General features: G+C 40.3%; 1 protein-coding gene across 1 annotated transcript in view; it reads right to left on the reverse strand.

The window, feature by feature from the left end:
• Positions 1-14,957, reverse strand: part of LOC105497763 (VPS41 subunit of HOPS complex) — a 207,955-nt gene extending 192,998 nt beyond the window's left edge. The window contains exon 1 of the mRNA XM_011769100.3: positions 14,909-14,957. The gene's annotated coding sequence lies outside the window, so the exon portion shown is untranslated. The remainder of the gene's footprint in view (positions 1-14,908) is intronic.
• Positions 14,958-15,734: the final 777 nt, after the last annotated feature.

A 15,734-nucleotide genomic window follows, 5' to 3' on the forward strand; every position in this document is an offset into this window, starting at 1 on the left:
TCATGATGCTTTCTTGAGAACGAGACTATTTGGTGCCCTGCCACCTGAGTACGTTTCAGACATGTTCTATGAGAAAATAAAAAGATACTGAAGATTTAGAGCAGCGAAATGACATAAAGAAAGTGGTGTCTGGGAAGTTTAAAGTCAGTCATTTTGTGAGAGTTTGAAGGTGGGAGTGATCAAATCAGTTGGGAAGATCAGAAATGACTTCAAGCAGCACATCAAGTGTTCCTTAAAGGATAGGTAAGAGGCTGATGGTAAGAGGAAAGGGAAAATATTCCATGTAAAGGGAACAGTATAAGAAGAGACATAAAGATAGGCTGGGCACGGTAGTTCACGCCTGTAATCCCAGCACTTTGGGAGTCCGAGGCGGGCAGATCACGAGGTCAGGAGATTGAGACTACTGTGGCTAACATGGTGAAATCCAGTCTCTACTACAAAAATACAAAAAATTAGTCGGGTGTGGTGGCAGGAGCCTATAGCTCCAGCTACTCAGGAGGCTGAGGCATGAGAATGGCGTGAACCTGGGAGGCAGGGCTTGCGGTGAGCTGAGATTGCGCCACTGCCCTCTAGCCTGGGCGAGAGAGCGAGACTCTGTCTCGGGAAAAAAAAAAAAAAGAAGAAGAAGAGACATAAAAATGTGGAATAGCATCCAAAGAGTCAGATACAAGACCAATTAGGTAGGATGATGCTAGAGTCTGTCGATATAAATTTGTGTTTAATTCCATAGGCAGTTGTAGCAGAGACTTAAATGCCTGCCTAATATCCATTCACTTCTACTTTATTAGTAAAACAACTAAAATATTAGGGGCAACAATATGCTTAAATAAAAGACATTTCCTGGTCTCCATCACAGTTAGGCATGGCTATGCGATTAAGTTCTGGTCAATGACGTACAAGTGGAAATGTTATGTGTGCCTTTCAGGGAAGTCTATTAAAGGGGAACAGACATCTGGGGATACCCCTTTCACCATTTCTGCGATTAGATTCTCCAGCAACCATACAGGTCCCACAAGTGACCCAGAGGATGAAAACCAAGTTCAAGGATGAAGCAGAAAGATAGGAGAAGCCTGAGTCCCTGATGACTGAAGGCAACATGCCCCTCTAAACTGCCTGCCTCCAAACTAATTTTTTTTTTTTTTTAAAAACAGGATTGTACTCCTGTCACCTGGTCTGGGGTCCAGCAGCGGGGTCTTGGCTCACTGCAACCTCCACCTACCCGCTCAAGTGATTCTCCTGCCTTAGCCTCCTGAGTAGCTGGGATTACAGGCGCATGCCACCACACCTGGCTAATTTTTGTATTTTTAGTAGAGACGCGGTTTCACCATGTTGCTCAGGCTGGTCTCAAACTCCTGAGCTCAGGTGATCCACCCGCCTTGGCCTCCCAGAGTGCTGGGATTACAGGTGTGAGCCACTGTACCCGGCCTCCAAACTCATTTTGAATAAAATAATAATTCCTTGTGTTATTGTAGCTTGCCTATCACAAGCAGACAGAATTAATCCTAATTGATACAGTGGTGGGGAGTCATTGAGGAGTTTTGAGAATAGAAATGACTTGGCCAAAAGACATCACCTACTGCACCTGAGGAAATTATTATTCTTCTACTTGACCACCTGACACAGGAGAAAGGGAGCAATCACATGCTCACGTGTGTGAGAAGAGCAAACTTTCAGATTATAAAAGTTTTGGAATCTTGGGACATAGGACAAGAACAGTACTGCCAGGGTACCAATTTGCATTTTGTTTTTTCTAGTTCATTGTGATATTTGAGAGCTTAAGAATCAGATCAGGATTCAAATTTTGTGTGTGCCATTTATAATAAATCTAGGACAAGTTAACTTTTCCAAAGTCCAGTATTCTTAGCTGTTAAATGGACTAAAAGTACCTTCCAATCAGAGTTGTTGCAAAAAATAAATGAGAAAATGTACATCAAGGTCCTTGCCAAAGGCTGGGGCCTAGTTGTATTTATCACTGTTGTACTGCTATTTTGTTTCCTGCACTTCACTATACACATAAGGAACACTGCAGTCTCCTCTTCACATTCCATTTTTCCTGATCCTCATTTGGAGGTACAGGACCACTCTCAAGTCTTACTCGTTTTCATAAAAGGAAGAAAAGAAATTTGGAGGAATGTACAGAGTCCCCCTTTACTCAATCTCTCAAGAGATCTCTTATAGATACAGAAAGAGTGTGGCCCAAAAATGTTAGCTTCTGTACAATTACAGAGAATATGGACTTGTATCTTACTCATAGTGAGGTTAGAAAATGCTACCAGTTACCCTTTTCTATACAATTTCCCATAAGTGATCATCCTTCTAAGTATGTGTGCTATCATAAGCAATATATTTGGTCTTTATCTCTGGTTCCTGGCACAGAGTGCTTAAAATCCTTCAGAATTTCCCGAGTGATAGGAGTATGTTTTGTTATTGAATCCCTTTTTATTACACTTGAGTTTATACTAATGAGGTGACTTAGGGTGGGACCCCTATATAGCAGCAAGATGGGACTGGTCACTAGAAAGACCAATTGATTATAGGGCTGGAACTTCCAGTCCCCCAGGGAGGGGGTGGGGAAGACTGGAGATTAAGTTCTATAAAAACTCTTAAAATGAGATTTGATGAGTTTCCAATTTGGTGAACACGTCCACGCAGTGGGAGCATGGAGTACCCCATGGGGATGGAAGCTGCTGTGCCCTGTACCCTTCCAGATCTTGCCTGTGTACCTCTTCTTCTGGCTGTTCATTTGTATCCTTTATAATAAATTGGTAAATGTAAGTAAAGTGTCTTCCTGAGTTCTGTGAGTCATTCTAACAAGTTATGGAACTTTAGGAGGGGTTCATAGGAAGCTCCCATTTATATCTGGTTGGCCCGAAGCACAGGAGGCCCAGGACTTGCAACTGACATTTGAAGCAGGGGGCAGTTTTGTGGGACTGAGCTCTTAAGCTGTAGGGTCTGTGCTAACGCTGGGTGGTTAGTATCAGAATTGAATTAAGTTGTTGAACACCTAGCTGGTGTCCAGTGAGTTCGAGAGTTGATTGTAAGTATTGGAAAACACTCCAGAGTATGTTAATACTTCACATTTACAGATGTCTAGATGGGAAGTATTAGAAATTAATGGAGAAGGTTAATGTCTTTTTAAATAGAAAGAGGCAATATATAAATGGTCTATCCAATATTATTCAGTAATGAACGAGAGTGAGAAGAGACCCTAGGAGGAATTTGGTCTTTATATTCGTTGCAGTATTTTGAGGGATATTTTTCCAGATTTTTTTCCCACAGATACATATATACAAGGGCTACCTCTGTGTGTTTTAAACATAGTTTGAATCACACTCTAGAGTTCTGTGGCATCTTTAAAAAACATATTGCCCGGACGCAGTGACTCACGCCTGTAATCCCAGCACTTTGGAAGGCTGAGGCATGCAGATCACAAGGTCAGGAGATCAAGACCATCCTGGCTAACACGGTGAAACCCTGACTCTACTAAAAATACAAAAAAAAAAAAAAAATAGCCGGGCATGGTGGCGGGCGCCTGTAGTCCCAGCTACTTGGGAGGCTGAGGCAGGAGAATGGCGTGAACCCAGGAGATGGAGCTTGCACTGAGCCGAGATCTTGCCACTGCACTCAAAACTGGGTGGCAGAGTGAGACTCCATCTCAAAAAAAAAAGCCAACCAACCGACCAACCAACCAACCAAACAAAAACTTATTAATACATCAACAATGCAATTTCTCATAATACAGAGCTACATAATTACTTATGCTTATATAGTCTTCCATGGAGTTGATTTCGGTAATTTATATGACCAATCCTCCTCTACTTTTCAATATTTAGGTTGCTTTCTAGTTTTCACCATTATAAACTGTATTGTGATGAACATTGCATCTTGTGCATATCTCCAAATTATAAATATTTTCTTGTAAAAATGTGTAGAAATGTAATAGTTTGGTCACTGAAACATTTGAAATTCTCTTAAAAGTTCTTTGGAAATATCAGGAAATTCCTTTAAAAAAAGAAAAAGAAAAAACCCTTCAGGGCTGGGCATAGTGGTTCACACCTGTAATCCCAGCACTTCGGAAGGCAGAAGTGGGTGGATCACCTGAGCTCAGGACTTCGAAACCAACGCAACACGATGAAACCCCATCTCTACTAAAATATAAAAAATTAGCCAGGCATGGTGGCACGCACCTGTAATCTCAGCTACTTGGGAGGCTGGGCAGGAGAATCGCTTGAACCCGGGAGGCAGAGTTTGCAGTAAGCTGAGATTGCATCACTGCACTCCAGCCTGGCTGACAGAGTGAGACCCTATCTCAAAAACAAAAACAAAAACAAAAACAAAATATTCTTCAATACTCTAATGTGGTGATTTTGAATAATGCAGGAAATATTTTATTCATCCTTTGGATTACTATTATATGTTTACTAAAAGAATATTTCAAAGACCATCTGTTTGAGTTTTCCCCAGATATAGAATGCTTATGTGCAATCCACTTACTGCACTTCTTTCATATTTTTGACAGAAAAGCACAAAACTAATTTTTTAACTTAAAGCATGAATTCAATCTACTCAGTATCCAGATGTTTAGCTGTTCCAGAAAAGTGTATTATTTCATAGAAAATCTTTCATTTTCAATCAAAATTTTGTAACAAAATACATAAACACATCCTGCCATTGGATCCAAATATCATTTGCAAAACAAGATCCATTTTTCAGCAAGAGTCCAATTTCAAGGTACGTTTGTGGCACAAGAGCCTTCTTCTAACATAAAGACATGAAAAATTGAAAAAGAAGAGGAACAGAAGAAAAGAAGAAGAAGAAGGGTTTGCTGCACTAAGTGAAAGCAATGGCAGTCACCAATTGTGTTCCGAAATTTAACACAACCAGTATGTTAATGGATTAAATCTTAATACTTACATTTTTGTAGAAACAGTAATTGTACCTTATTTCTGACCCAGAAAGCTTTTTAATCCATAATACAGTTGAATCTATACATGATATGAGAAATAGTACAAACTATTGCCATTGCAGTACCAGTAATAAAATAAAATAAATACCCTATAATGTCCATTTCATAGTTTTGTACTTACCTGAACATTAGTTTACAAAGAAAACCAAACTTAATCACCACAGTTTTATGTTTTATATTTTATTGTGTTTCTGCTATACTCCATTCATTTATATAAGCTGTGTTGGACTGTGACAACCTGAGGTCTTATCCAGCACTGATGGCATTCTTATCATAGAAAAACAACCTTAGTTGCAAGCCCCTGACTCAGAAATTAGGTTTTGGCTTTTTTTTTTTTTTTTTCCACTTAGAACTGCATGCGATGCCAAGGTTATCACCTTTAGATTGTTGCCTTAAGGAGAAAATGGCTTTAATCATTAATAGGGAAGACTTGTCCCCTCAAGAAGGGAGCATACCCAGGAGAACCCAAGAAAGAAGAACATCATTGTTAGACTCTTGGGTGATATTTCTAACTGGTTTGACAACTGCTGGAGAAAAATACTGACATGGCAGTACGAGAACCCAAGGCCTAACATCACCAGCTGATGTATCATGAACTTCTTCTCTGACACATAAATGACTGGAAAGTACTGGAGAAACTCCCCCACCTTTACCCCAATGCCCACTCCCTCCGAAGGCCATTGGAAATGCTCTTCCTTTGATGCCTTTCCCTCACACCGCTTCCTGTAGATCCTGTGTTCCACTCTTGCTGTTCTCACAAGCTCGTTCCTACTCCTTCTCCATTACCCTGCTCTAGAGACACCCTCCCATCTTGTCATTGTGCTTCAGTGCCTGTCATTGGTGCAGATAAGTGAAAAGAAGGATGGGGAAAGGTCTTTTTGATAGGATTGGGTGTGGAGTAAGAAAGTCATGGGCTTTCATCAGCTGATATAGATAATGGACCTCTCTTTTCTCCTGTTTTTTTCCATCCTGGGTCTGTTTATTGCAGCTGAGAAGGCCTAATGTTGCAGAAGTCCTATTCTAATCATTTATGATATATTGTAATGACCATCTATTGGACTGTCTGTCTAGCACCCATTCTTTAGGACTTGTCTCCCTACCACCCTATGCCCCCAGCCCACCACCCACAAGGTACCTGCAAAGGCTTCCACTTCCTAGATATAGTTTATTGATCTTCATCCCTTCTCTGAGATTTTTGGAATTAAGACTGAAAAAGGTCAAACTATTTCCTGATGCTTGGGCTCTATAAGCTATCCCAGGAAGCTTTTTGTTCAAACAAGTTCAAATGCATTTTCTGATGCTAACTGTCAGAGGCCTAACTGACGTGTTCACACACACATACACATGCACACACATACAAGTTGGCTTTCTTCTCCAAGCAATTTTTATATCCTCTCTTCCCTGCCCTTTGCTTTAGTTAAGTGGGCTTCGGTAACCAGGGAAACAGTCTTGGTTTCCAGCCCTAAGAGATTAAGGAAAGGTATCTTAGAAAAGACAGAAACAGGCTGGGATGCAGTGGCTCATGACTGTAATCCTAGCACCTTGGGAGATGGAGGCAGGCAGATCACTTGCGCTCAGGAGTTTGAGACTAGCCTGGGCGACATGGTGAAACCCCATCTCTACAAAAAATAGAAAACAAAATTAGCTGGGTGTGGTGGTGCATGCCTGTAGTCCCAGCTACTTGTTGGGGGAAGCTGAGGCAGGAGGATCAATTTCTTGAACCCAGGAGGTCGAGGCTGCGGTGAGTTGAGAGCGTGCCATTGCACTCCAACCTGGGTGACAAAGTGAGACCCTGTCTCAAAAAAAAAAAAAAAAAAAAAGAAGAGACAGCAGCAGGGCTGAATTCCTTGCTCATTGGATGATGCATATAATTGCCACTACTATCTACCCTTGCCACATTTCTTCAGTTGCATGTGGCACTGACAAAGGCTAGGACTTTGCCATTTTTCCAATTCTAGCTGAATTCCAGCCAGCAACTGACTTGACAATGCCTTCTTTGCAAGATTTGGATGGGCAATCACAGATCAGCCAGATTCAGGGTCAGGCACCATTTTGAAGTTCAGTTTCAAGTTAGGAAAAACTGTAATACTGAACCCCTCAAAGATATTGGCTCAAGTATCTGGTTTAAGGAGTAGGTCAGTAGAGGACTGGCCTTGGGTTCCCACTCCTTGTTGGAGGTGGGATCACTATGAAGCGGAGAATGTTGAGAAAAACCATGAGGCCAACCAGCCAGCCAACCAAAACCCTAGCTGCAATACCCTGGGAGTATTCCTAATACAATAAGTATTCTTTGAGTTAAAAGAAATACATTTCCTCATGTTTAAGTGGCATGTGGTTGGGAGATAAGGTTCCTGCTTTTTAATAGAAAGGAATAAAACACTGAAAATCCAAGACTTGAAGATGACTTTTTGCAATACAACCTTTCTGAAATAAGGCACAGTGTATTCTCAGAGCATTAAATTTCTTCTTCTTTTGAGTTCCCATTTTGTAATGGTGGGTTCTTTTCTACTAACAACAAATAAATTACAGATTTTTCTCTTTCTAGCGATCTAAAATGTTGCTAAGTTTACACTGTGGTCCACAATTTACAAATACTATCTAAGACTCTTATGCTAAACTGCAGGATTGAAGAAAATATTCAGACTTCAGTAGTGATACTCTTTGCAGACTTGGTATAATTTCAGTGTAATTTTGTATCTGGGAAAGGATTTATTGGTAACAGTTACAAGCTGTGCTCCAAATGCCACATTGCTGGAAATGGCTGGAAGATCAATGCCTTTAGAGCATCTACAAACCCAAAAAGTCTTTTCATCCTACAATAATGGCTCTTTTCTGTGTTTGCACATATTAAATTCTATGAATTAAGCTAGCCTCATCGAACCTCTTAGAAATCATGTCAGAGGCTGGGCGCGGTGGCTCACGCCTGTAATCCCAGCACTTTGGGAGGTCTAGTTTGGCAGATCACAAGGTCAAGAGATTGAGACCAGCCTGGCCAACATGGTGAAACCCTGTCTCTAATAAAAATACAAAAATTAACTGGGTGTGGTGACTCACACTTGTAGTCCCAGCTACTCAGGAGGCTGAGGCAGGAGAATAGCTTGAACCTGGGAGGCAGAGGTTGCAGTGAGCAGAGATTGCAGCACTGCACTCCTGCCTGGCGATAGAGCGAGTCAAAAAAAAAAAAAAAAAAAAAGAAAAGAAAATTATGTCAGGGTGACTCCCAATTCCACTGTCAAGATCTGTGTTATCTTGTGGATATCATGTATTTCAACCAGAAAGTCTTCTCTCAGCTTTAAATAGGATAAGGCTTCTTTGCCAAGCAAAGAATCTTTGGCTCCTTGCTTGACATCGCCCCCCACTTACGTGTTAGGAAGCTATCCTTTACTGTGAGCATTCATGTGCACTAAAGCTGGTGGCATGTAGTTAATATTGCCATTGTAAAGTCTGTTTAAATGTTTTTTTCCACTGGTTATAGCAGGAAGGCTTCTGGGAAGACTTATTTCGCCTATGCAAAAGATTATATGGGGCAGCTGTTTTTCCTGGAGGTTCCATGATTTAATTTTTGGGCCCTTTACTGGATTCTTTCATTTATGAAATGTGTCCAACATCCTGATTTCCCTTTCAGAAATGCTAATGACACGTTATTACTATGTAATCTATTTTGAAGATTTTTCAAAAGGCATGTTTTCTCCTACTCATTTACACAGATGGTATTCATTTATTTAACAATTAGCATCTACTAAGGGTAAACACATGAATGCAAAGATTGAGAGACAGTTCAACTAAACATACAGTGTAAGAATATTCACTAAATTCACAGAGACTCAAATTGATTGCTGTCATTGATTATTGTATATTTTTCTCTTTTCTTCTCTCCTTTTTGAGGATGGATCCCAAACTGAATTCATTATCCGTTCTTTAAAATCTTCTCTTGAGTTTCTTTTCTTCATGATTGGCAGCACCTACATGCCCAAGTCAGAAAGGTGGGAGTCTTCTCAGCTGCATCTCCTTCATATATACTCCCAAATCCAAATACGTCACCAAGCCCTGTTAATTTCACCTGTTAACTTGTCGCTCTGTACCTTTCCCTCCATTCTCACATCTTTCCTAGTTCAATGCACTATCGACCCTCATCTAGACTATTATAACAACCTCTTAACTGGTCTCTCCATCCCCATTCCTCTCCGTTGTTTATTCATGCTGCATCTAGAGTGACGTTTTAGAAAAGATATTTGATTGTAAACTTCTCTGCCTACAATCTTTCATTGACTCTTCATTGCTCTTAGGTTAAAATACAATTGATTTATATTCACTACCTCTCCAGCCTCATATGCCACCACACTTTCTGCCACTCTCTTCTCCAGCCACACAGAAACACTTGGCATGCCGTAAGTGTCCCACTATCTCTAATTTCTGAGGGTTTGCTTTATCTAAAAGAATCTCACTGTCCCCTCTCTGCCATCCCACTCCATACTTGATTGATAAAGCCTCAGGCTTCAGAACTGTCATTCATTATTGCCTTAGCAATGGCAATAAAACTTACCTATTAAATCAAAATGAAAATAGACAAATGAACCTACTTCAAACTAAAAAGTTCCTGCATGACAAAGGAAAGAGTAAACAGCCTGAAGATATAACCTGCAGAATGGGAGAAAATGTTTGCAACCTATTTATCTGATAAGGGATTAATATCCAGAATATACAAGGAACTAAAACCACTGAACAGTAAAATAAATAATCACATTAAAAAGTGGGCTAAGGACATGAATAGATATTCTCTAAAGAAGATATATAAATGGGCAACAGTTATATGAAAAAATGCTCAGTGTTACTAATCATCAGGGAAATGCAAATCAAAACTACAATGCAGTATTATCTCACCCCAGTTACAAGTACTATTATCAAAAAGACAAAAAGTAAGTGCTGGCAAGAATGCAGAGAAAATGGAACTCACACATTGTTGGTGGGAACATAAGTTAGTATAGCCATTACGAAAAACAGAATGGACGTTTTTCAAAAAACTGAAACTAGAACTACCATACAATTCAGCAACTCCACTGCTGGATATTTATCCAAAGGAAAGAAAATCAGTATATCAAAGGGATACCTGCACTGCCATGCAGCACTATTCATAATTGCCAAGATAGGGAATCATTCATAGCTTGTGTATCTAAGTGTTCATTAATGGATGAAATGGTAACAAAATGTGGTAGATATACTCAATGAAATACCATTCAGTCATAAAAAAATGAAATTCTGTCCTTTGCAGCAACATGGATGGAACTGGAGGACATTATGTTAAGTGAAATAAGCCAGGTACAGAAAGACAAACGTCACATGTTCTTACTCATGAGTGGGCACTAAAAAAGTTGATCTGATGAAGGTAGAGAGTAGAAATGATGGTTCTCAGAGTCTGGGATGAGTATATGGTGAGGATGAAAAGAGTTTGCTTAATGGAAACAAACATACAGCTATATAGAAGAAGTAAGTTCCAGTGTTCAACAGCATAGTAGATGACTAGTTAACAATGATTTATTGTATTTTTCAAAAGAGCTAGAAGAGAAGAGTTGAAATGTTCCCAGCACAAAGAAATGATACACATCTGAGGTGATGGATATCCTAAATATCCTGATTTGATCATTACACATTGTATGTGTATATTGAAATCTCACATGTACTTTATGAACATGTACAATTATTATGTATCAACAACAAATTGCCTATGAATCTCTTCTAAAGGAACTATACTTTTCACTTTTGGTTTGTATTTGTAGTGAATTCCCTAAGATTTTAGGCAGTTCAAGCTGCCGGTGTATCTATACCTGGTGGCAATGAGACTATAACATTTTTTGGCAAACATAGGATGGTCTTTCTGTCTTTGGAAAGGAATCAGGACCCCAAGAAGCTAGAGCTCTTTTAAGCCACTGGGGTATTATTCCACAAACATGTGACGATTTAACTCTGAGTTGAGCAAGTTGCTTTCTGTGACTAATATTGCCTATAACAACTTTTCCTGCTTCCAGGCTACCATTTGACAATGAAAACAGCTTAATATTTTACTATGTATCTTCCATCAGTAAGTTATAGATAACTTAAAAAAATAACTTAGCCCTCAAAACAATTCTGACTCTTGGAACTAGTTTTCTTGGATCTTTGCAAATTGTTGACCTGCTTTGTGAAAGACATTCAACTCTAATGCTGCTTTCCCTACAGTTGTTTTAAAGTGTTTTTTGTTTGTTTGTTTGTTTGTTTTTAGAGACAGGGTCTCACTATGTTGCCCAAGCTGGAGTGTACTGGTGTGATCATAGCTCACTGCAGCCTTAAACTCCTGGGCTCAACCCATCCTCCAGCATCAGCCTCCTAAGTAGCTATGACTATAGGCAGGCACCACTGTGCCCAGACTCTTATAGTCATTTGATAGAGTATGCTACTTACGTTGTTCTACAACCCTTTATATGAACTGCCTTTGAGGTTCTATTTTCTGAATTTACAGTGCCAATCTCAGAACATTCAAACTATACGCCCTTATTGTTAGGTCCCTAGGACTTTTTGTTTTACTGTTTTCATGGCCAAACCCTTTAGAAAACAAACTGGCATATTATCATTAAATATGTAGAACAAATTTGGATTCTTAACAGAAGACGTTAGTCACTCCAAGTGCTAAGTAGAATTAATTTTATCCTCCAAAAAATTAAGAGTATTTGAAAGTCTTACTGGTAGGTAGATCGTCTCAGTGTATCTTAAAGGTTTTTGTTTGTTTGTTTCGTTTTTACCTACTGCACCCCACAGTAAGTAATTTGTTCTATATCATAACCTAGATATTGATATGTATATTCAAAGAGTATACACACACAGAGAGACATAATTGAAACAAAATATCCATGAAATAATACTTACATTTAGTATAAGTGATGCAAACTGACATTGCTAATTTTTTAAATTCTATTCTGTTCTATATTACCCTACAATATTCTAGTCACTATTCATTAAGTTGATTTCATAATCTGTAATTGGGCAACAATCTGCAATTTGAAAAGTACTGGATCATGTTTTTTTTAAAAAAATACAAAAATAACAAGGTAAGTGAAATAACTAGTTTTTTACTTTCTGGAACATTTTCAAGACATTTTAACCTTTAATTTCTAGTTGTTGCTGGTTGGGCTCAACTACCAGGACTTCCTATATTCAAGGCGAGCATGTGAGCAAGTTGAACCAATTATAATACATTTCCTATAGGAAACAGTAATTCTTCTAGGTAAGGACTTTTTTTTTTTTTTTTTTTCCTAAAGACTGATTTTCTCTCTGTCGCCCAGGCCTGGAGTGCGATGGTGTGATCTCGGCTCACTGCAACCTCTGCCTCCCAGGTTCAAGCAATTCTCCTGCCTCAGCCTCCCGAGTAGCTGGGATTACAGGCGCCCGCCACCACACCTGGCTAATTTTTGTATTTTTAGTAGAGACGGGGTTTCACCATGTTGGTCAGGTTGGTCTTGAACTCCTGACCTCGTGATCCGCCCTCCTTATCCTCCCAAAGTGCTCGGATTACAGTCATGAGCCACCGCACCCGGTCCTAGATAAGGACTTTTAACTCAAGGTGTGCTTATCAAAAGTTCTTCACTGAAATGAATGTGGAAGAGAACCTCTTTCTTCTGGGCTCACCAACCTGAGAGAATGTGAGTCTGCACTGTTTGCCGCCACCTTCATCTTGCTTGTGTGGAGAAAGCCTGATTGAATAATAAAGTCAATCAGGACTGCTCTGATGAGGACTAGCAAGGGACAGCGAGAGCCCTGGGATCAATGCTTGAGCAACCTGTACATGAGACAATCTAATTTTCCTCTCTCCCTCCCTCCCTCCCTCCCTCCCTTCCTTCCTTCCTTCTTTCCTTCCTTCCTTCCTTTTCCTTTTTCGAAGTCTCACTCTGTCGCCAGGCTGGAGTGCAATGACTCAATCTTGGCTCACCGCAACCTCCACCTTGCAGGTTCAAGCGATCCTCTTGCCTCAGCCTCCAGAGTAGCTGGGATTACAGGCATGTGTCACCACGCCTGGCTAATTTCAGTTTTCTTACTTGCCAAGTGTAAGAGTCCTGATAAATATGGTAACAGAGACGGACACAGAGGGCTTGATATTTGTGATGTGAGTGGGAAGACCACATACCTGTGTCCATATTGAAAATATTAATAAAGGCTATCTTCTGTCTCCCTTCTATCATCCTTGAGAAAATGGGCTGCTTAGTCACTTACATGACGGGATAGTATATTTTAAAAAGTGTAAGTATCAATTTATATGTTCTTTCCTCCTCCTGCACCAGTTCTTCTACCCCTTGTCTTCTCTCGTGTTGTCAGCTTGGCATTCTTTACTCATTTCCTCAGGAAAGGAAAAGGTACGGCAGAAATGCAAAGTCTTGTATTTTCATTTTCAAATGCCCAGGCTTCAGGAGCACATGAAAGAGATTTGATGAATAAAAATCTTTGTAATTCTAAGACCAGAAAGGAATCCCTAGGTTGAGGAGTATGAAGGATGGAGGGAACATGAAGTGGGAGAATGCTGGGAGAAGCCAGAGGCAAAGCTGTCCTGTTCTGCTCCAGCTCCTTGTCCCATGAACAGAGTCCAATGTTAATGCCTAGGGGACTTCCTGACTCCATTCAGGTGAGGACCATGCATCCCCCGTGCTGACGAATTTTGTTAATTGTTTTTGCATTGAGGCTCAGTAAGAATTTTCTTGCAACAGCAGCTAGCACATCACTTGCTGAGTGTCTGGTGTCCCAGTATCTCCTATAACCTTGGGTAGACAGCAGCCACCAGGATGCATAAAAGCCCCTTGAAGTACAGTGTGAGGCCTTTGACGCACAGGGAGACATTAAAGTCCACTGCATACAGACTTCGATGAAACAACTTATTACCAGCCAGAAATCTCTCTAGGCTAGGTAGTCATAAAAAACCCTACCTGACTTCTAACTCCACTCCCACTCTCAACACACACTATGACCACCACCACCTTCACACTCGATTATTATACATTTTTCTAAATAGGGATTCAGTCCATTAGTACTACACTATTTTATATACTTTTGTTTCATGGTTTCTCAACAAATATCAAACGAATATTACTTAAGCCCAATGCTAAGCACCAATAATATTAAGGAGACAGCCCAAGATTCCCTGTCCTCATGTGACTCTCACCATGCATCAGGGAGTGCAGAAATGCATGTAGCTTATCCCATTGTATATGGTAAGTGCTGTCAGGTTCAAAGGGCTGATGGAATAGGGTTGGCCTAGATGGCCTCCCAAGGCCCCTTCTATCATTGGAGAATTTTTATGTTTTTGTTTGATAACTATTACCCTGCATTATGATAATTTTCATTCTGGTTTAGCCATAAACATTCAACCTGCAGAGTTCAGTGAAGGAGTTTTCCTATACTATTTTCTGAAGGGTAAAATATGGCATTAATTACAGATAAAAACCAGGTGCAGTGGCTCACACCTGTAGTCCTAGCCACTGGGAAGACTGAGGTGGGAGGATTGCTTGAGCCCAGGACTTCAAGGCTGCAGTGAATTGTGATGGTGCCATTGCACTCCAGCCTGAGTGACAGAGCAAGACCGTGTCTCAAAAACAAAACAAAACAAAACAAACCCCTAGAGTGAATGACGCACGTAAGAGCCTCTGAAAGAGCGCTCCCCTAAACCTCCCCCCATCCCCACTGACAAAATCCAACAAAAGTGTGGCGTGGGTCCCATCTGCTGCAGGTGCTCTCCACGGGATCTGACCCCTTCAATCACCGCCTTGCCAACCAGATAGCCACTTCCTTCATTACAGTTTCCACTCCAGTGCTGGTATCAATCCTCTCCTCTTCACAGAAATAGGCTGCCCTTCCTATTTCCTCCTTTTCTACCAAAACTCCTTTAATAATTGACACTAACGCAGAGACCCAAGGCCCCATACTCACCCTTGGACAGCCCTTGATTATGGAGCTACAGAGTGACTACGTCAGACGTCAAATCCTAATCTCTTCAGTTCAGCTCCACACCATTAAGTGGTGCTTGAAAGAGACTGTTTAAGTACATGGCTTTGTGGTGGTTTTTTTTTTTTTCCCCTACTTCTTCTTAGTGAATCTTCTAAAGAAATGCATTTTGAGCTAAGAGCCTCTTCCAAAGTGAAGAGTATATTTGTAGATTTCAAGGAATTAAAAACCAGGCCGCCACCTGCCAGGGTGGTTAAAATGGAGCCGAACAGCACTCCTGGAGGAGGGGCCTGTCCTGATTAGGAAAGTGACTCAGCTTCCTAATCCATTGGAGAAATGAATTTTTCAGAAACGGAAGACATACTATTTTGAAAAGATTATGTAACATTCCAAAGACATACACTTTTAAGTAGAGAATTGTAGTTGGGTGATTGCATTACAGAATAAGTTAATAATTGAAATGACCACATCTTGATAACAGGGAAAGCATTTCCCTGAACAATAGTTTTTCTACATTCTTTTCATTCTGTAGACTCAGAGAGGTCTTTTGATGGATCATAAGCCTTTTATAAATCCATGACCCAGATTTAGAAATACTGTCATCACCGCATGCTGACCTCTCTTAATAAGCATGCTCTATCTTTCCACACCCCCAGTCCCAAAATGAACTCTAAAGCAGAGCATTTAGATATCAGGAACTACATGCACTGGAATTTATAACCAAAGTTTCACATAACCCTGTCACATTTTGGCAATAAATTAACTGGTGAGATGTCATATTAAGTGGAACATATTCCTGTTGATTGTCAAG

This window comes from Macaca nemestrina, chromosome 4 (assembly GCF_043159975.1).
Source record: "Macaca nemestrina isolate mMacNem1 chromosome 4, mMacNem.hap1, whole genome shotgun sequence".
Classification (NCBI taxonomy): domain Eukaryota; kingdom Metazoa; phylum Chordata; class Mammalia; order Primates; family Cercopithecidae; genus Macaca; species Macaca nemestrina.